We start from the raw sequence: 22,595 nt of genomic DNA on the forward strand, positions 1-22,595 counted from the left end.
ACAACATAATTTGAAAAGACACATATACCCCAGTGTTCATAGCAGCACTATTTACAATAGCCAGGACATGGAAGCAACTTAAGTGTCCATTAGCAGATGAATGGATAAAGGAGATGTGATATACACACACACATATCCACAACACATACTCACTATGGAATATTACTCAGCCATAAAAAGGAATGAAATAATGCCATTTGCAGCAACATGGATGGACCTAGAGAATATCATACTAAATGAAATCAGAGAAAGACAAATATTATGTATCACTTACATGTGGAATCTAACAAATAATAAAAATGAATCTATTCAAGAAACAGAAAGAGACTCACAGACTTAGAAAAAAAACCTTATGGTTGACAAATGGGAAGTGGGGGAAGGGTGAACTAGAAGTATGAGATTAACCGATACACAACACTATATATAAAATAGATAAGCAACAGGACCTACTGTAGAGCACAGGGAACTATATTCAATATCTTATAATAACCTACAATGGAAAATAATCTGAGAAAAACAAACAAAATATATATACATAACTAAATCACTGTGCTATACACCTAAAACTAACACAACATTGTAAATCAACTACACTTCGATAAAATTAACATTACATTTAAAACAAAAAAAAGAGGGACTTCCCTGGTGGCACAGTGGTTAAGAATCTGCCTGCCAATGCAGGGGACATGGGTTCGAGCCCTGGCCCAGGAAGATCCCACATGCCATGGAGCAACTAAGCCCGTGTGCCACAGCTACTGAGCCTGTGCTCTAGAGCGTGCAAGCAACAACTACTGAAGCCTGCGCGCCTAGAGCCTGTGCTCTGCAAGAAGAGAAGACACCGCAATGAGAAGCCCACACACAGCAACAAAGAGTAGCCCCCGCTCGCCACAACTAGAGGAGGCCTGCGCACAGCAACGAAGACCCAACCCAGCCAAATAAATAAATTAATAAAATAAAATAAAAAGAGAATTTCAGAGGCGGGTCTTCAACAACAGACCACGGTCCACATGAGTAGTGACCATGTCAGCGATGACAATTCCTGGCACAGGCAGGCATGAGGAAATGTCAGCTAGAGGAAAAAATTAGAACCTGGTGTACACAGGTGCCTTGGATCTGGACAGTTACCTGGCCAGGGCAAGGCCAAACAAAGGGGGGTCCATTAAGGTGACTGAAAAACCTCTGCCTCTGACACCTTCCACGTGACACCACAGGAAGCAGGTGTTGGGGCTGCTCAAGGAGAGCAGAAGGCAGTGCTCACACATCATCTCAACCAACAACAGCACCAACCCAGGGAAATGGAAAAGGAAGCAGTATCCGTGGTCCTGATGAGAGGACAGAGCTGTCACTGGGGAAAGGGGAAGGACACAGGGGTGGATCTGAGGTTCTTACCCAGGAAGGCTGTAAGTGCCAAGTTCTCCAGCTTCACATCACAATACGGGCATCTCCAAGACTCATCAAGGAGACCCCATTCCTCCCCGGAAAATGTCACAGCCACATCTTCAAAGGTCACGCCATCCTGCTATGATGGGGACAGATGAAACCACAAACAGCCCCACTCTCAAGGAGCCACAATCCATTCTCCACCAACCCACCGACCCCCACATCTACCATATGCCCATCCTCCTCCCAACCTCCCCAACTCAGAGAAGAAACCAGGCCCTGGTGCCATTGGTGCCTCTGTCTCCTCAGGGGTCCATTGATCACTGGACAAAGCCATCAGTGGTAGGAGGCACATGGGCAATCAACAGCTAAGCTCTGGGACAAGCACAGAAGGATGTACCACCTCCACAGGCTATTACCTGGGTGTGGCCACAGTCATGTGGTTTCCAGTGCAGTGCCCTAGACCATCAGACGTGCCCCCTGTCTGAACGCACATCCCTCAGAGCCCCATACCCACGGCCACCAGCATCAGTGCCCCTTACTCGTGTTTCAGTCACCTCCTCATAACCCCACTGGTGAGGGTATAATTCCCACCCTAAGGGTGTGGCCAAACACACGACCCCTGACACCGGCCAGATGCAATCAACAGCCATTTATTAACCACATATTAACATGTGGGAGACAACACACAAGGCCATGGGAAGGCCACACGCTGGCGGAGTGAACAACAAAGGGCTGTGGGATGCAGTCTCTGTGGGATTGAGAGGGTACGGTGCCCTGCTTCCCGCAAGAGGACATGACTGGCTTGTTTAAATGACTCTGCAGGCTGGTAGGGAACTGAAACTAACTACAAAGGGATAAGCAGGAACTGTGCCTGCTCCCTTTGATAAAAAGGGTTGTAAGGTTAGGAGACATTACCTGTGAGAAGCATGTGAAGGGAAACTTGCACCACGGCCATTTGAGGGCATCCCTGTTTCACCAGGTGTCAAGGCAGCATACCTATTGGCCTTAATTTTAGAACTTACAACACAACTTGGCAGACAGCATCCAGAATATCCTTGACAAATTCAGAGAGGATCCAGTATGACTACAGACTTCCCATGGTTCCTGTTAGCAACCACAGCCCCAAATCACTCCATGCAGGTCTCATTCAACTCCTTGGCTCAGACGTAGTCACAGAGAACCATGTGTGGATTTCAGCTACCCATGGTCCTATCTGCTTTTCCTGCACTTGCTGTGCCCTCAGAAATCACACCTTTCCTCTGTCCATCCAACCATCATTCAAAGCCCAGCCCCACTGATAACCCACCCCAGATCTTGTGACTCACAGATGACTGAATTTGCCCCTGATCACATGCACCTGGCTGAATGAAACATCCCAGACTCCACCAAAGTCCTCACAAAATCTTGGTTAGTCCATAAAATGGTAAAAAAGCACAAGTTTCAGCCTGAGTATATCTTTAAGTATGCACAATTTATGGCAAGACAATCAGTCAATCCTCATTTTTCATGGATTCTGTATTTGTAAATTTGCCTACCTGCCAAAACTGGAAAACCCCCAAATCAATACTTACATTTTTACACTTATTCATAGACATGTGGAGACACAAAATATCCGAGTCACCCAGTGTATGTGAGATACACAAGATGATGCTCTGCCTTCTCTTTGCGGCTCTCATACTGTAAACAAGCATTCTTCCCATGATGTATTTAGTGCCCCATTTATGCTTCTTCTTGGTGGTTTTGTGGTCCAAAATGGCCTCCAAAACTGGCGCTCATGTGCCGCCTAGAGTTCCTAAGCCCAAACAATGTGGCTTAAAGAAAATACATGTTAGGTAAGCATTGTTCAGGAATGAATCATTGTGCTGTTGGCCATGATTTCAGTGTTAATGAATCAACAGTATACAGTAAATGAATTGTTTTTAAACAGAAACACATGGAAAACCACGTTATGTACTTACCAATTGAGCAAAACGTTGTAACCAGAGGCTGTCAGGAACCTAATTACAGATTTCCCCTAGGAACAACGGCTCTATATTCACAATTCAGTGAATTAAAGGACATGACTAGCGTGAATGACAACTGATTGTACTTCAGTAAAACTGTTTAAAAAGCAAAGGTAACTCTTAAAATTTGTAACTTCCTAATTATTTCACTATGGTTTACTATTCTATACATTCTCAAGGTTATTTGCGTCTATTATCAGTACACAAAAACAGAATACAATGTGGTACCTTCTTTGCATCTTTGTCTCTTTTCAGGCTGCCACAACAAAATACCACAGACTGGGTGGCTTAAAGAAATATATATTCTCCTATTTCTAGAGGCTGGGAGTCTAAGACCAAGGTGCCATCAGGAATGGTTTCTGGTGAGGCCTTTCTTTCTGACTTCTAATCAACCACCTTCTTGGTGTGTCATTAAAAGGCCTTTCCTCTGTTCGTGAATACAGTGAGAAAGTGAGCACCTTCTGGTGCCTTGTCTTCTTCCATGGACACAAGTCACACTGGATTAGGACCCCATTCTTATGACCTCATTTGTCCTTAGTTATCTCCTTATAGGACATACCTAAAAACATAGTTACATTGGCTGTTAGGGCTTGAACGTATGAATCTTGAGGGACACAATTCAGTCCATAACAGACTTACCTATATTATGTAAAGGCCTTTATTCCTTGTAAACATTCTGGTATTTTAGGAGATTGGGGTTGAAGGTAAAGGACTTTCCATTCACTGCACTCATAAGGCCTTTCTCCAGCGTGAATTCTCTGGTGTCTAATGAGGCGAGAGCTCTGGCTAAAACATTCCCCTCGTTCACTGCACTCACATGGCTTTTCACCAGGGTGAACTTTTCGATGCATGATATGGTTGTACTTCTTGCTAAATAATTTTCCACCTTCCCCACACTCATAAGGCTTTTTGCTAGTGTGAACTCTCAAATGCTCCCTGAGGCTACAGTTTTTTCTAAAGGATTTCCCACACTCACGGCACCTGTAAGATCTTTCCCTCTTGAGGACTCTGGTGTGGAACAAGGGTGTGTTTGGGGCTGCAAGCTTTCATGCACTCTAGCCGGTTGTAATGGTTGTTTACACTGTGGAAGGCCACCACACACTCCGGTCCACTATTTGACTTCTCCCTGGTGTGAGTAGCCTGTTGCTGAAGATGTCCCGAGCTGGCCAGAAAGTCCTTCCCAACCTCCTTATGGGTAAAGGAGTTCCCTGACACATGGAATTAGCAGCTCTTCAAGAACAAGGCTCTGCTCATATTGCTTTTGAAGCATTTCTCTCCAACACGCTGCTTGTGCAGCTGATAAAGTCTGCAGTGAGAGGAAATTGTTTTCCACATGCCCCACACATGTGCAGTTTCGGTCTGTGATGTGTTTCCTGGTGTTCAACCAAGTGCAAACTGTCTCTCAACATGGGTCCACACATCTCACAGAGGTGGGCCTTCTGGGGAGACAGACCTGCTTTGAGAGTCCTATCCTGTGGCATTACTTTGGCAGAAATGCTGTGCTCAGAAGATGCCTCCTTATCCTCCACTCCACACCAACAACCTGAAAGAAAGAAATGCTGGTGAAGTGCATGTTGATTCCGGTGAGAAGGGTAACCTGTAGAAAAGTGTGTGTGGGACAAACCCAGGAACAATCAGTGGGATTGTTCTGGGGACCAAAGAGTTGGGTACAGGTTGAGAATGGGTTGATTAGCAGAACTGGGCCTCTAAAGATCACAGAACAGGGGAGGACTCACGAGGTTAAATACAGCACCACTGGGTGCAGCACAGGGAGGAAAGGGTCTACAACTCCTTCCTTTGGAAACAACTCTCTCTGGAGATCTGGTCTTCTGCTGACATTGGTGTGTTATGTAGAAGAGTGTGTTCAGGCCCAAGAAAATGCAACTACAACAGAGTAGCTGGTGTTCAATGACTGTTTAAGAATATGTGTGTGGGACTTCCCTGGCGGTCCAGTGGTTGGGACTCTGCATTCCAATGCAGGGGATGTGGGTTCGATCCTTGATCGGGGAGCTGGGATCCCACATGCCTTGGGGCCACAGGGCCAGAACATAAAACAGAAGCAATACTGTAGCAAATTCAATAAAGACTCTGAAAATGATCCACATCAAAAAAGTCTTAAAAAAAAAGAAAGAAAGAAAGAATATGTGTGCATGTTACAATGCACATGTAGAGGCCAATGTCAGAGAGTACTACAGGTGGAGCAATGAGAACGGCGAGTGATATGTGTAGCCCACAGATGTGGTGAACAGCCCTGAGCTGGAAGAGCAGACAACTTGTCAGCAGAGCTGACAAGTTGGCAGTGTCAAGAATGGGAAAGGAAAGGCATTAGGCTGCCTTTGTCAACAGCACCAAAATACTACTCAAACAGAATAGGTTTCTGTATGATCTGAGCACAGCTCAGACATCGTGCCTCCCCCAGGGCTAGGCTCCCATGGAATTCATACTGCTGTAGCTGGATTTATGCTACAAACTCAAATGTTTATGTTCCTGCAAACACCATATGTTGAAATCCTAACCCTCAATGTGATGGTAGTAAAAGGTGGGGGACTCTGGCAGGTGATTAGATCATGAGGGTGAAGCCCTCACCAATGGGATTAGTGCCCTTGTACAAGTGACCCCAGAAAGCCTTCTCATTCCCCTTCTGCCATGTGAGGACACAGCAACAAGGAGACCATTTATGAACAAGGAAGTGGGCCTCACCAGACACTGAAACTGCCAGTGCCTTGATCGAGGACTGCCCAGCCTCCAGACCTGTGACATAAATGTTTGTTGTGTAAGTACCAGCCTATGGTAGTTTGTTATAGAAACCTGACTGGACTAAAACAGAAATTGGTTTGAGAAGGGGGATGCTGCTTGCAAGGAAAACCTGAAAAATTAGAAGTGGCTTTGGATCTGGGTAACGGTCAGAGGCTACCAAGAGTTTTGAGGTGCATATTTGCAAAAGCCAATATTGTCAAGAATGCTAAGTAATTCTGGTAAGAGCTTAGGAAGAAAAGAGGGGAGTTATAGAGAAAGCTTCCATCTTCTTAGATGATAATGAATCATGAACAAAATGTGCATAGAAATATGGATGGTAAATGCTATTCTATTCTGATGAAGTCTCAGAAAGAAATGAGGAACATGTTATTAGACAAGGAACACTGAAGATCCTTTTTATAAAGTGGAAAAGAACTTGGCTGAATTTTGTTCATATTCTAGTGTTTTATAGAAGGTAAAATGTGTGAGCAATGAAATTTGATATTTAGCTGAGAAAATTCTAAACAGTGCTGCAGAGAAGCTTGGTTCCTCCTGACTGCTTAGAGTAAGATACAATTAGAGAGATGACTTGAGGATGGGATTGTTAAGCAAAAAGGAACCAGAACTTAAAGATCTGAAAAATTCTCAGCCTATCCATTTTGAAAAGAATGACAGGGTGTTTTCAGAAGAGAACACTAAGACTTTGATAAGATTAGCATGCATATGACCCAGAAACCTCATCTGCCATCTCAAAAATGATCCCCCTTAAGGTGATCAGGGACCCTCATTGCTGCCACCTCCACCACAGGCCCAGAGAGCAAGGGCCAAGGGAGAGCAACATGACTCCAATGGGTGGGGCCACCTATCTGGGTCAGGCACACCACGATGTTCCCGCTCCGTGCCTCACGGTGGGGCCCCGGCAGAGAGCTGTGGTGTGCTCGACGGACACATGGAGCCAGGGATTCCCAGAGCCGTAGCACCTGGACCCAACACCAACAGAGCCACCAGCTAACAGTGCCAGTCTGAGAGCCACCATCATGAGATCCCAATCCAGGAGAGCAGCAGAGGCAGGACTGCTCCCCAGTGGGCCTGGAGGGCAGAGCACTGAACCACAGAGGATTATACTTGAGGCTTAAGGTCCAAAGACATTTGCCCCAGTAAGCTTTGGACTTACTCGGTACCTATCACTCCTTTCTCCCTTCCCTTTAGAATGGGAATTGTTTCATTCTGGGATGGGAATGTCTACCTCATGCCTGTTGCACCACTATATTTTGGAAGCACATAACTTGTTTGGTTATATAGGTTCTCAGCTGGAGAGAGATCTGTTGCAGGGTAAACTGTATTTCAGGTCTCACCAATATCTGATATAAATGATATTTAGATGAGACTTTGGAATTTAGAGTTGATACTAAAACTAGTTAAGATTTTGGGGGCATGTTTGCTGGCCCTGCAAGGTGGAAATGGTGGCGTAGTAGGTTTTTGGGTTTTTTTTGTTTGTTTTTTCCTTTCCACCCACAGGGTTTGGGTTTCTGGCTGGGAGTCAGGTTTCTGGAAATCTACGTGGAAAATTAATGGTATATGTGGTATCTGTCTTCAATAGGGCTAAAAGGAGCCCAAGCCCGTTAACCAGCTGAACAAAGTCTATGATGCAATAGACCCTTGCTGAGATTTAGACTGGAGAGGTTGTGGAAGTGGGGCTGGGCCAGGATACAAAGAGAAATATGGGGGAAGAGAGAAGTTACTGAGAAGAATCAAGAGATCCTAGCATTCTTATTTGCTGTGTGATCCTAGTCAAGCAACTTATTCTCTTTAGGAATTCTTTTATAAAATTTGACCAATAGGACCCACCTCACAGAATTACTGAGAAGAAAAAAATGAGATTTCTAAAAACCTGAAGAGTAAGCTTTTAGAAAAATCATCAGAAGGAAGGAAATTGGAGAAATAAAACTGGAAACATTCAGAATCTTGATGGTGTGCCAAACCAAATGTCAACTGGAGCTCGACCAAAAACTAAAATGAGCAAACCAAAGCCCAGGAAAGCCATGTGGCAGACAGGGTCTTGGTGCTCTGGCCTGAGCCTCTGAGGTGGGAGAGCCGAGTTCAGGACATTGGACCACCAGAGACTTCCTGGTCCCACGTAATATCAATTGGCGAGAGCTCTCCCAGAGATCTCTGTCTCAACACTAAGACCCAGCTCCACCCAGTGGCCAGCAAACTCCAGTGCTAGATGCCCCATGCCAAACAACTAGCAAGACAGGAACACAACCCCACCCATTAGCAGAGAGGCTGCCTAAAATCATACTAAGTTCACAGACACCCCAAAAAACACCACCAGACATGGTTCTGCCCATCAGAAAGACAAGATCCAGCCTCACTCACCAGATCACAGGCACGAGCCTCCTCCACCAGGAAGCCTACACAAACCACTGAACCAACCTCACCCACTGGGGGCAGACACCAAAAACAATGGGAACTACAAACCTGCAGCCTGCAAAAAGGAGACCCCAAACATAGTAAGTTAAACAAAATGAGAAATCAGAGAAACATGCAGCAGATGAAGGAGCAAGGTAAAAATCCACCAGACGAAACAAATGAAGAGGAAATAAGCAGTCTACCTGAAAAAGAATTCAGAGTAATGATAGTAAAGATGATCCAAAATCTTGGAAATAGAATGGAGAAAATACAAGAAACGTTTAATAAGGACCTAGAAGAACTAAAGAGTAAGCAAATGATGAACAACACAATAATTGAAATTAAAAATTCTCTAGAAGGAATCAATAGCAGAATAACTGAGGCAGAAGAACGGATAAGTGACCTGGAAGATAAAATAGTGGAAATAACTACTGCAGAGCAGAATAAAGAAAAAAGAATGAAAAGAATTGAGAACAGTCTCAAAGACCTCTGGGACAACATTAAATGCACCAACATTCGAATTATAGAGGTCTCAGAAGAAGAGAAAAAGAAAGGGTCTGGGGCTTCCCTGGTGGCGCAGTGGTTGAGAGTCCACCTGCTGCTGATGCAGGGGACAGGGGTTCGTGCCCCAGTCCGGGAAGTTCCCACATGCCATGGAGCAGCTAGGCCCATGAGCCATGGCCGCTGAGCCTGTGCATCCAGAGCCTGTGCTCCGCAACAAGAGAGACCACAACAGTGAGAGGCCCACGTACCACAAAAAAAAGAGAAAAGAAAGAAAGGGTCTGAGAAAATATTTGAGGAGACTATAGTTGAAAACTTCCCTAACATGGGAAAGGAAATAGTCAATCAAGTCTAGGAAGTGCAGAGAGTCCCATACAGGAGAAACACTCCGAGACACATATTAATCAAACTATCAAAAATTAAATACAAAGAAAATATATTAAAAGCATCAAGGGAAAAGCAACAAATAACTTACAAGGGAATCCCCATAAGGTTAACAGCTGATCTTTCAGCTGAAACTCTGCAAGCCAGAAGGGAGTGGCAGGACATATTTAAAGTGATGAAAGGGAAAAACCTACAACTCAGACCACTCTACCCAGCAAGGATCTCATTCAGATTTGATGGAGAAATTAAAAGTTTTACAGACAAGCAAAAGTTAAGAGAATTCAGCACCACCAAACCAGCTTTACAACAAATGCTAAAGGAATGTCTCTAGGCAGGAAACACAAGAGAAGGAAAAGACCTACAGAAACAAACCCAAAACAATTAAGAAAATGATAATAGGAACATACATATTGATAATTACATTAAATGTAAATGGATTAAATGCTCCAACCAAAAGACATAGACTGGCTGAATGGATACAAAAACAAGACCTGTACATATGCTGTCTACAAGAGACCCACTTCAGACCTAGGGAAACATACAGACTGAAAGTGAGGGGATGGAAAAAGATATTCCATGCAAATGGAAATCAAAAGAAAGCTGGAGTAGCAATTCTCATATCAGACAAAATAGACTTTAAAATAAAGACTATTACAGGAGACAAAAGAAGGACACTACATAATGATCAAGGGATCAATCCAAGAAGAAGATATAACAATTGTAAATATTTATGCACCCAACACAGGAGCACCTCAATACATAAGGCAACTGCTAAGGGCCATAAAAGGGGAAATTGAAAGTTAACACAATAATAGTAGGGGACTTTAACACTCCACTTTCACCAATGGACAGATCATCCAAAATGAAAATAAATAAGGTAACACAAGCTTTAAATGACACATTAAACAAGATGGATTTAATTGATATTTATAGGACATTCCATCCAAAACCAACAGAATACACTTTCTTCTCAAGTGCCCATGGAACATTCTCCAGGAGAGACCATATCTTCAGTCACAAATCAAGCCTTGGTAAATTTAAGAAAATTGAAATCTTATCAAGTATTTTTTCCAACCACAATGCTATGAGACAAGATATCAATTACAGGAAGACAACTGTAAAAAACACAAACACATGGAGGCTAAACAATACGCTACTAAATGACCAAGAGATCGTTGAAGATATCAAATAGGAGATCAAAAAGTACTTAGAAACAAATGACAATGAAAACACAATTACCGGGCTTCCCTGGTGGCACAATGGTTGAGAGTCCACCTGCCGATGCAGGGGACGCGGGTTCGTGCCCCGGTCCGGGAGGATCCCACATGCCGTGGAGCAGCTGGGCCCGTGAGCTATGGCCGCTGAGCCTGCGTGTCCAGAGCCTGTGCTCCACAACGGGAGAGGCCACAGCAGTGGGAGGCCCACGTACCTCAAAAAAATAATAATAATAATAAATAAAAACAGAAAAAACACAATGACCAAAAATCCATGGGATGCAGCGAAAGCAGTTCTAAGAGAGAAGTTTATAGCAATACAAATCCTACATCAGAAACGAGAAAAATCTCAAATAAACCACCTAACCTTACACCTAAAGCAAACAGAGAAAGAAGAACAAAAAAACACAAAATTAGCAGAAGGAAAGACATCATAAAGATCAGATCAGAAATAAATAAAAGAAATGAAAAAGAAATGAAGGAAACAATAGCAAAGACCAATAAAACTAAAAGCTGGTTCTTTGAGAAGATAAACAAAATTAATAAACCATTAGTCAGACTCATCAAGAAAAAAAGGGAGAAGACTGAAATCAACAGAATTAGAAATGAAAAAGGAGAAGTAACAACTGACACTGCAGAAAAACAAAGGATCATGAGAGATTACTACAAGCAACTCTATGCCAATAAAATGGACAACCTGGAAGAAATGGACAAACTCTTAGAAAAGCACAACCTTCCGAGACTGAACCAGGAAGAAATAGAAAAAAATATAAACAGACCAATCACAAGCACTGAAACTGAAACTGTGATTAAAGATCTTCCAACAAACAAGAGCTCATGGGGTTTCCCTGGTGGCGCAGTGGTTGAGAGTCTGCCTGCCGATGCAGGGAACACGGGTTCGTGCCCCGGTCCGGGAAACAAACAAGAGCCCAGGACCAGATGGCTTCACAGGCAAATTCTATCAAACATTTAGAGAAAAGCTAACACCTATTCTTCTCAAACACTTCCAAAATATAGCAGAGGGAGGAACACTCCCAAACTCATTCTATGAGGCCACCATCCCCCTGATACCAAAACCAGACAAAGATGTCACAAAAAAAGAAAACTACAGGCCAATATCACTGATGAACATAGATGCAAAAATCCTCAACAAAATACTAGCAAACAGAATCCAACAGCACATTAAAAGGATCATACACCGTGATCAAGTGGGGTTTATCCCAGGAATGCAAGGATTCTTCAATATACGCATCAATCAGTGTGATACACCATATTAACAAATTGAAAAATAAAAACCATATGATTATCTCAATAGATGCAGAAAAAGCTTTCGACAACATTCAACACCCATTTAAGATAAAAACTCTCCAGAAAGTAGGCATAGAGGGAACCTTCCTCAACATTATAAAGGCCATATATGACAAACCCACAGCCAATATCGTTCTCAATGGTGAAAAACTGAAACCATTTCCTCTAAGATCAGGAACAAGACAAGGTTGCCCACTCTCACCACTACTATTCAAGATAGTTTTGGAAGTTTTAGCCACAGCAATCAGAGAAGAAAAAGAAATAAAAGGAATCCAAATCGGAAATGAAGAAGTAAAGCTGTCACTGTCTGCAAATGACATGATACTATACATAGAGAATCCTAAAGATGCTACCAGAAAACTACTAGAGCTAATCAATGAAATTGGTAGAGTAGCAGGATACAAAATTAATGCACAGAAATCTCTTGCATTCCTATACACTAATGATGAAAAATCTGAAAGAGAAATTAAGGAAACACTCCCATTTACCACTGCAACAAAAAGAATAAAATACCAAGGAATAAACCTACCTAAGGAGACAAAAGACCTGTATGCAGAAAACTATTAAGACACTGATGAAAGAAATTAAAGATGATACAAACAGATAGAGAGATACACCATGTTCTTGGATTAGAAGAATCAACATTGTGAAAATGACTATACTACCCAAAGCAATATACAGATTCAGTGCAATCCCTATGAAACTACCAATGGCATTTTTCACAGAACTAGGACAAAAAATTTCACAATTTGTATGGAAATACAAAAGACCCTGAATAGCCAAAGCAATCTTGAGAAAGAAAAACGGAGCTGGAGGAATCAGGTTCCCTGACTTCAGACTATACTACAAAGCTACAGTAATCAAGACAGTATGGTACTGGCACAAAAACAGAAATATAGATCAGTGGAACAGGATAGAAAGCCCAGAGATAAACCCACGCACATATGGTCAACTTATCTTTGATAAAGGAGGCAAGAATATACAATAGAGAAAAGACAACCTCTTCAATAAGTGGTGCTGGGAAAACTGGACAGTTACATGTAAAAGAATAAAATCAGAACACTTCCTAACACCATACACAAAAATAAACTCAAAATGGATTAAAGACCTAAATGTAAGGCCAGACACTATAAAACTCTTAGAGAAAAACATAGGTAGAACACTCTATGACATAAATCACAGCAAGATCCTTTTGGACCCACCTCCTAGAGAAATGGAAATAAAAACAAAAGTAAACAAATGGGACCTAATGAAACTTAAAAGCTTTTGCACAGCAAAGGAAACCATATACAAGATGAAAAGACAACCCTCAGAATGGGAGAAAATATTTGTAAATGAAGCAACTGACAAAGGATTAATCTCCAAAATATACAAGCAGCTCATGCAGCTCACAGCAAAAAAACAAACAACCCAACCCAAAAATGGGCAGAAGAGCTAAATAGACATTTCTCCAAAGGAGATATACAGATTGCCAACAAATACATGAAAGGATGCTCAACATCACTAATCATTAGAGAAATGCAAATCAAAACTACAATGAGGTATCACTGCACACTGGTCAGAATGGCCATCATCAAAAAATCTATAAACAATAAATGCTGGAGAGGGTGTGGAGAAAAGGGAACCCTCCTGAACTGTTGGTGGGAATGTAAACTGATACAGCCATTCTGGGGAATAGTATGGAGGTTCCTTAAGAAACTAAAAATAGAACTACCATATGACCCAGCAATCCCACTACTGGGCATATACCCTGAGAAAACCATAATTCAAAAAGAGTCATGTACAACAATGTTCATTGCAGCTCTATTTACAATAGCCAGGACATGGAAGCAACCTAAGTGTCCATCAACAGATGAATGGATAAAGAAGATGTGGCACATATATACAATGGAATATTACTCAGCCATAAAAAGAAACGAAATTGAGTTATTTGTAGTGAGGTGGATGGACCTAGAGTCTGTCATACAGAGGGCAGTAAGTCAGAAAGAGAGAAACAAATACCATATGCTAACACATATATATGGAATCTAAAAAAAAAAAAGTTTCTGAAGAACCTACGGGCAGGACTGGAATAAAGATGCAAACGTAGAGAATGGACTTGAGGACACATGGAGCGGGTAGGGTAAGCTGGGACAATGTGAGAGAGTGGTTTTGACATATATACACTACCAAACGTAGGACAGATAGCTAGTGGGATGCAGCCGCATAGCACAGGGAGATCAACTTGGTGCTTTGTGACCACCTAGAGGGGTGGGATAGGGAGGGTGGGAGGGAGATGCAAGAAGGAGGGCATATGGGGATATATGTATACATACAGCCGATTCACTTTGTTGTACAGTAGAAACTAACACAACATTGTAAAGCAATTATACTTCAATAAAGATGTTAAAAAAAGAAAAGATTTTGGGGGCTGTTGGAATGGATAAATTTATTTTGTATGTGAGAGGACATGAATTTTGGGAGCTAGGGGTAGAATGCTATAGATTGAATGCTTGTGTCCCCGCAAAATTCATATGTTGAAATCCTAATCCTCAATGTGATGGTATTAGGAAGTGGGGGTCTTTGGCAGGTGATTAGGTCATGAAGGTGGGGCCATAATAAATGGGATTAGTGCCCTTATAAATGAGACCCCAGAATGCTCTCTAGCCCCTTCCAACATATAAGGACATAAAGAGAAGGTGGCAGCTATGAACAAGTAATAGGGCCCTCACCAGAACCTCATGCTGGTGCCTTGATCTTGGACTTTGCAGCCCACAGAACTGTGAGAAATCAATTTCTGTTGTTTATAAGCTACCCAGTCTGTGGTATTTTGTTACAGCAGCCTGAATGTACTAAGACAGACAGGGATAAACATGTGGGTAAAAGGGTTTGGTAAGCTACTGAGCAACACACTAATGTAATGTATTATGCAATCATAATTTCTGCCCTTTAGCTCCCTTTCTACCTTTTAAACTGTCTCCTAAACTGCAGGTTTAAAAATTTACAGTGTCAGGATACAGTTCCTAGAATGTGAAAATCACTGTGCTCTACAGATCTAAAGGAGAATGAGGTTTGTTACTCATTTAAGCACCCCAGGTTGCAAGTGCTAAGGCAGGATTTGGAACCCTGAAGTCCCTAATGGGATTTGTGGGTGTTGAGGCCATAGTTCCTTGGACAAGCTGCTTCTCCTCTGTGAGACCCAGTTTCCTGGTTATTAACCATTTTTCCCATAATCTACGCTTGGCTTCTTTGCTGAGAGAGGCCATGTTTAGAAGTAGGATTGGGTGGAGGATGGAGGCTGTGAATGGAACCACACTGTAAAGCAAGACCCAACTGTTCACCAGAGGCTCCAAGAGAGGACTTTTTTGTTTTATGTCCTCATGGAATGTTGTCCAAATCCTGATAAGTTGTCAAAGAGAGGCAAACCATCCTAGGGCAGTAGACAGTACATACCTATTCTTTTCGTAGAAAAAGAGAAGGCTCTTTCCACAAGGCCAGTACCTTGATCTTCAACTTCCCAGACTGCAGAAGAGTGAGAAATAAATGTTTGTTTAAACATCCAGCCATGTGAGTTCGTTATAGCAGCACGAACTGATTACGACAATTTATTTCCATTCTGTGAACCACCCAGGGCTCTCCACCCCACCCCCAAGATGAGCAACTACATGGGACCTGGGTGATGGAAGTGTTAAGGGCAAGACAGGACAGATGGCATTCAGGATTGGCCCAGAATACTGATAGCCCACAGGAAAGAAAACTATTACAAAGAGAACTTTGGGGGAGGCTCTTACAAGAACAGAACATGATCCACATAAGTAGTGACTATGTCAGTGATGGTAATTGCTGGCACAGGCAGGCATGAGGAAATGTCAACTAGAGAAAGTAAGTTAGACCTGGGTCACACATGTGCCTTGGATCTGGACAAAGTCACCTGGCCCGGGAGAAGGCAAGTAAGGTAGGACTCAGGATGAGTACAAGACTCTGGACCCTGCATCCTTCCCTGGGAGTCTGCAGGAAAGCAGGTGTTGGGCCTGCTCAAAGAGAGGAGAGGGCAGTCCTACCAACCACAGCACCTACTCAGGAAACTGAGGAAGCAGTGCCCACAGTCCTGATTTGAGAATGACATAGCTGGTCCTGGGGAAAGAAAAAGGGCAGAGACTATCTCTGGGCACAGGGTTAGGTTTGAGGGTCTTACCCAGGGAGGTTACAAGTGCCAAATTCTCCAGTATCACATCTTGGTACAGGCATCTGTGAGGCTCGTCAAGGAGATTCCATTCCTCCAAAGAGAAGTACATGGCCACATCCTCAAAGGTCACATTTCCCTGCTAAGATGATGACAGAAGAACCAAAAGCAGTCCACTTCTGAGTCACAATCCCTTCCCCCAACATCTATTCCATGCCCACCCTCCTCCCAAGCTCCTTAACTCAGCGTTTTGAGAAACTAGGCCTTGGCACCACTGATGCCATTGTGTCTTCATGTGCCCATTAATCCCTGGGTCCAGGAGGCAGGTGGAGAAACATACAGTTGACCCTTGAACAACACAGGTTTGAACCACAAGAGTCCACTCATACTTGGATTTTTTTCAATAAATAAATACTACAGTACTCATGATCTGTGTATAGGTAGGGTGAATCAGCAGTTGTGGAACTGCAGATACAGAGGGCCTACCTGTAAACTTTTATGCAGATTTTCGAGTGTGCAGAGGGTTGGTGCTCCTAACCCCTTGTTGCTGAAGGGTCAACAATATCTAAGCCATGGGCCTGGCATAGAGGATCCAGCGGCTCATATTACCCTGGTATTACCAAAGTCTCAATACCAGATGCTGGAACCTTCAGGTATACTCCCTAAGTTCACACCACTCTTTAGAATGCACATCCCTCACATCCCTAGATTCCACAGCCACATGCCCATGGCCACCACCACCTTAGGGCCACACCATAGGCATGTCCTTGGTCTCCCCACATTACTCGTGTCTTAATCAACACCTCTTCACCCCACTGTTGAGGGTGGAATTCCCAGTGTATAGTTATGGAGACAGCCAAACATGTGACATTTGACACTGAACATATGAGATAGACAGCAGTTTATAAATCACATACACTCACAGCCTGAGAGAGGAGGACACACCACACACTACACAGGGCCACATGGAGGTTGTATTCCAGAAGAGAGGCTGTACACCGGGAGCTGTGGGACATAAGCTTTGTAGTATCAAGAGGGAGAAGTGTTCCTTGGTTCCCATGGGACGGTGTGATTGGCTTTGTGCAAAATTCCATGGATTGGTAGGAACTGAAACCTGCTACAAAGGGATGAACAGGAACTGCTCTGGTCTCCTTGCTAAAAAGGGGGTATCTGGTAGGAGCAGAGTGGGGAGGGCAACTTGCACTGAGGACACTTGAGCCATCCCATTTTCTACCACCCATGTTAAGGCTACCCATAACGGGCTTATGCTGCAATTGACAGATGACATAAAGATTACGCTTGACATAGTTAAACACAAGCCAGTATGATGCCAGACAGCCCATGGCTTCCACTAGCAGTCACAGTCCCAAAACTTTCTATGAAGATCTCCCTGCCTGGCTCAGTTCCTTGCCTCTGACTTAGTCACACAGAATCACACGTGCATCTCAGACACACATGGCTCTCCTCTACTTGTGTGCTTCACTTGCTGCCCCCTACCACTACAACCTTCCTCTGTCCACCTATCCCTCGTTCAAAGATCAGCCCACAGGTGGCCTACCCCAGGCCTAGTGACTCTCACAGATGACTACATTTGCTCTTGACCTTATCCTCCAGGCTGAATGAAAAACAAGCTCCATGGGCTTCCCTGGTGGCACAGTGGTTAAGAATCTGCCTGCCAAAACAGGGGACGCGGGTTCGATCCCTGGTCCAGGAAGATCCCACATGCCGCGGAGCAACTAAGCCCGTGTGCCACAAGTACTGAGCCTGTGCTGTAGAGCCCGTGAGGCACAACTACGGAGCCCGCATGCTGCAACTACTGAAACCCGCGCGCCTAGAGCCCGTGCTCCGCAACAAGAGAAGCCACCGCAATGAGAAGCCCGCGCACTGCAACGAACAGTAGCCCCCGCTCAGCCCCTGCTCACCCCAACTAGAGAAAGCCTGCGCACAGCAACAAAGACCCTACTCAGCCAATAAATACATAAATAAATTAATTTTTTTAAAAAAAGTGAGAAACAAGCTCCACCAAAGTCCTCACAAAATCCTGGTGTGTACAGAGAGTGGTAAATAAGCACCAGTTCTGGCTTGAGTGTCATCTCACTTCAATTGCTACTATGACTCTGCATCCATCTCATGTCCAGTCTTTTCTTGGAAGCCTTGGCCACCTGCCAGACAATACTGTCTCTGAGAGCCTCCCCAATTCCTTTTCCACCCCCCCAGGTGGGACTCAAGGACTGGGGAAATAGCACTTAAGAGTCCCAAGACACCACAATCCAGACATGTGATTCAGTGTCAGGCCCAGCGAGGGAACGGGACACCTTCCACTTGACTGTGTTGGTTCCATAAGCAGCCATGGAAATGTGGAACAAGTGATGAGTCTACGGAGGGGTTTGATGGGCTCAGGCTTCCATGTACCCCTGCCTGGCCCTGAAGTCTGGGATAGCTACTTAATCTCTGAGCCTCAGTGATCAGTTCCCCTTTTACAAGGTGTCCCTGTGCCTGTCACCCTCCCCCACTTGCCACCACACTGTCAGAAACAGGGCCCCACCAGAAACCTAGCAGGACCCTGAGGGGCTCCTGTGTACGGAAGCCTTTCTGTTCGAGCTCTACTGAACTAAAACCCCCAACAAATAGGAGATGCTAACTACTTGATGAGGCATTCTTCAGAGAAGATCAGGACACCACCAGAGGCCAGATTAAAGGAATGCAAGCCCTGCTCACAACCAGATCCTTATGAACAACCGCGTTCTTCAACTGTTGCTGTAAAACTCCTCACCAAATTCCCCCGGGGTTGGGACAGGTTTTCGGGGCACGAGCCCACTGTGTCCCCCCTCGCCTGGCAAAGAATAAAACTATTATTTTCTGCTTCAACCCGAAAACTGTCTCTGAGATTCGATTCGGCACCTGTGCACAGAGGCCAAGCTTTTGGCATCACACCCACGGCCGCCTCACCATCCTGGACACCGGGTCCTGGGCTGGGAGGACGAGAGCAGGCGCCCCACACTGGGAGCTTTAGTGTCTGCTGGGGTGAGGGCTGCGAGCACGAGAGCAGGCGCCCCGCACTGGGGGCTTTAGTGTCTGCTGGGCTGAGCGCGGTGAGGGTCCGGAGGACAGGCATCTACCTGAGGCGGGTCCCTCAGCACCACCGCTGCCATTGGGGTCTGTGGGCAGAGCGGGACCCGGATCGGCAGTCCCTCTCCCAGGCCTGGCGCGGGGCATCGGGGCGGCGTCGCCGAGCCTCAGACCCGCTTTTGTCCTGGGGGAACAAGGCCTCTTCTCGGACCTTGTTGGCCGTCACGTCGGTCCAGACCCAGCAGTCCGCAGCCAGCACAGTCTCAAAGCAGTTAAAATGGCCGCCACGAGAAGGAAACCAGAAGTCGCTCCCTTATGAATTCCACCTGATACGGAAACGCCCCTTTTATGAGACTTTGATTGGCTGAGTGGCGCTGCCGCCCGTCGTGGCGCATTCTGGGTAATGTAGTTCCCGCAGAACCACAGGCCGCGTGTGAGGATACTCCCCGCCGACCTCTAGTAAAGAAGGCAGGAAAAAAAAAAAAAAGGCAGAGCTCCGCTGCCAGGGGCGCTGGGAAATGGTGCGTCTGTGTTCTCGGGCAGAGGAGGGACTTCGCTCCTTCTTGAAAAGGCCATACTTAGATTCCTGGGGAGCCCTTTCTGCAACTGATGGCGCAGGTGTTTGGAGACGTATTTGGACTCCCGGGAAGCTCAGCGTGCTCTGAGAGGCTAAACAAATTCTTTCAGACGCCCCTAAAGGCTACAGATATAAATGAACCTGTCATTCCATAGAGTCACAAAAGTTGTGTCCCCGGGTATAGGAAACTCATAAAAATTATCGTAAGCAATTCAAGCGTCAAAATTATAAAAATTCAACCATGTTTAGGAATTCAAGAAATTATCCTTAACAATCATACGGCAATGATCATAGACAAAAATAAATTAACTATGTACGTTTGAAGTAATTGCTCTGAAACAAATTGAGATATAAATCTACAGTAAAAAAACAAACAGAGGGACTTCCCCGGTGCCACAGTGGTTAAGAATTCACCTGCCAATGCAGGGGAGATGGGTTCGAGCCCTGGTCTGCGAAGATCCCACAGGCCACGGAGCAACTAAGCCCGTGCGCCACAACTACTGAGCCTGTGCTCTAGAGCCCGTGAGCCACAACTACTGAGCCTGCGTGCCACAACTACTGAAGCCCACGCACCTAGAACCCATGCTCCGCAACAAGAGAAGCCACCGCAATGAGAAGCCTGCGCACCTCAACCAAGAGTAGCACACCCTCCCCCCCGGGCTTCCCTGGTGGCGCAGTGGTTGAGAGTCCGCCTGCCGATGCGGGGGATACAGGTTCGTGCCCCGGTCCGGGAGGATCCCACATGCCGCGGAGCGGCTGGGCCCGTGGGCCATGGCTGTTGGGCCTGTGCGTCCGGAGCCTGTGCTCAGCTGCGGGAGAGGCCACGGCACTGAGAGGCCCACATACTGCAAAAAAAAAAAAGTGTAGCCGCCCACTCGCTGCAACTAGAGAAAGCTTGTGCAGCAACGAAGACCCAACGCATCCAAAAATAAATTAATTTAAATAAATAAATAAATATGGTCTGGGGACTTCCCTGGCAGTCCAGTGGTTAAGACTCCATGCCTCCAATGCAGGGAGTGAGGGTTCGATCCCTGGTTAGGGAACTAAGATTCCACATGCCGAGTGGCGTGGCCAAATAAATAAATAAATAAGGTCTGCAGCACTGAAGTACACAAATGGTAAAATATGAATTTAGACCTCCTCTTCAAACTATACCCAAATATTAGTTGCCAGCAAGGGCACTGGTAGATTCCAAACCTTGTGGCAGCTGCAGGGAGATTGCAGTCCTACAGTGCCGGGTAACAAAAAGACTAAGGCAGAGGAATGCAGTAGAGTGTTTACTGCCCTGAGAAAAATCGGAGCAAGGGTGGGGAGTGAGACTATTAGGGAAATCAAGACATTTAAATGCAGCATAGGGACTTCCCTGGTGGCACAGGGGTTGGGAGTCCACCTGCCAATGCAGGGACACGGGTCCGGGAGGATCCCACATGCCTCAGAGCAGCTGGGCCCAAGTGTCACAGCTACTAAGCCTGTGCTCTGGAGCCCGTGAACCACAAATGCTGGGCCCATGTGCCTGGAACCCATGCTCCGCAGCAGGGAGAGGCCACCGCAGTGAAAGGCCCAGGCTAGCCTCAACTGGAGAGGGCCCGCACGCAGCAGCGAAGACCCAATGCAGCCAAAAATTAATTAATTAAAAAAAAATACTAAAAGGCTTTTAATCCTACTTTAAAAAAGTAAAAATAAATGCACCATACTGTATATGGTAGAACTGGTGAAACACACACACACACACACACACACACACACACCAGGGAAGATGCATGTCTGGAAAAAAACTGAGAAAGCCTGAAGCCTTCACACTGGGTTGATTAGTAAATGTCTTTCCCTGCATGGAGCCAGTCCCTGAAGACTTGGACAGGTGGCTTAATGTAACAATTAAGAGAGCGACAATCCCATCACTTTCGCATAATCACAAGAGTGACATCCGCCATATTCAAAGACCCACACTCAAGAGAAGGGAACTACACAGCTGTGTACACCAGAGGGCAGGAGTCTTGGGGCCATCTTAGAACTCTGCCTGCCTCAGTGATTCTTGCCAAGACACATCTGCCTGAGAAGATTCATGCTCTTCTCATGTGCTTGATACTTGATAAAAAGCAGTCCAGGGATTTCCCTGGCGGTGCAGTGGTTAGGATTCAGCGCTTTTGCTGCGGTAGCCCAGGTTCAATCCATGGTCGGCAAACTAAGATCCTGCAAGGTGCGGCCAAAAAAAAAAAAAAGAAAGAGAGAAAAAGAGTGTATATATATATATATGTATAACTGAGTCACTTTGCTGTACAGCAGGAATTAAAACAATGTTGTAAATCAAGTATAACACTTGTCTCTTGAGTATTGGTCTTTTGAGTGGTGAGCAGCTGAACTTGGGTTCGGTACCAGCCTCCTCAAGTTACACTAATCTTTTTTTTTCAACATTTTCATTGCCCCCAAGAGAATCCTCCTACCCACCAACCATCTTTCCCTTTTCTCCCCTCCTCCGGCACCTAGAACCACTTATCTACTTTGACCCTCTATGGATTTGCCTATTGTAGGTATTTTGTATAAATGGAATCATACGATGTGTGGACCTTTTGTGTCTAACCGCTTTTACTTAGCATAATGTTTTCAAGGATCATCTATGTTGTACCATGTGCCAGTACTTCTATCTTTCTCCTTGCTTAATAACATCCCACTCTATGGAGAGACCACATCTTGTTAATTTGTTTATCGGTTGATGGACATATGCGGCGTTTCCACCTTTTTGCTCTTATGAATAATGCTGCTATGAACGTTTGTGTGAGGGTTTCTCTTGTGTGCAGGTACATGTATTTACAATTTTGGATATATACCCAAGAGTGGAATTGCTGGGT

General features: G+C 44.8%; 1 long non-coding RNA gene across 2 annotated transcripts; it reads right to left on the reverse strand.

The window, feature by feature from the left end:
- Nucleotides 1-1,532: 1,532 nt before the first annotated feature.
- Nucleotides 1,533-19,445, reverse strand: LOC114906236. 2 transcript variants are annotated; one of them, XR_003796406.1, is made up of 4 exons: nucleotides 19,223-19,445; nucleotides 16,116-16,245; nucleotides 15,374-15,442; nucleotides 1,533-4,929 (listed from the first exon to the last, which is right to left on the reverse strand). It is a non-coding gene; the product is annotated as an uncharacterized LOC114906236 (long non-coding RNA). The 2 variants fall into 2 exon arrangements; XR_003796407.1 differs by lacking the exon at nucleotides 1,533-4,929 and adding an exon at nucleotides 10,498-10,848.
- Nucleotides 19,446-22,595: the final 3,150 nt, after the last annotated feature.

This window comes from Monodon monoceros, unplaced genomic scaffold, assembly GCF_005190385.1.
Source record: "Monodon monoceros isolate NGI ecotype Baffin Bay Population unplaced genomic scaffold, NGI_Narwhal_1 Super_Scaffold_10, whole genome shotgun sequence".
Lineage (NCBI taxonomy): Eukaryota > Metazoa > Chordata > Mammalia > Artiodactyla > Monodontidae > Monodon > Monodon monoceros.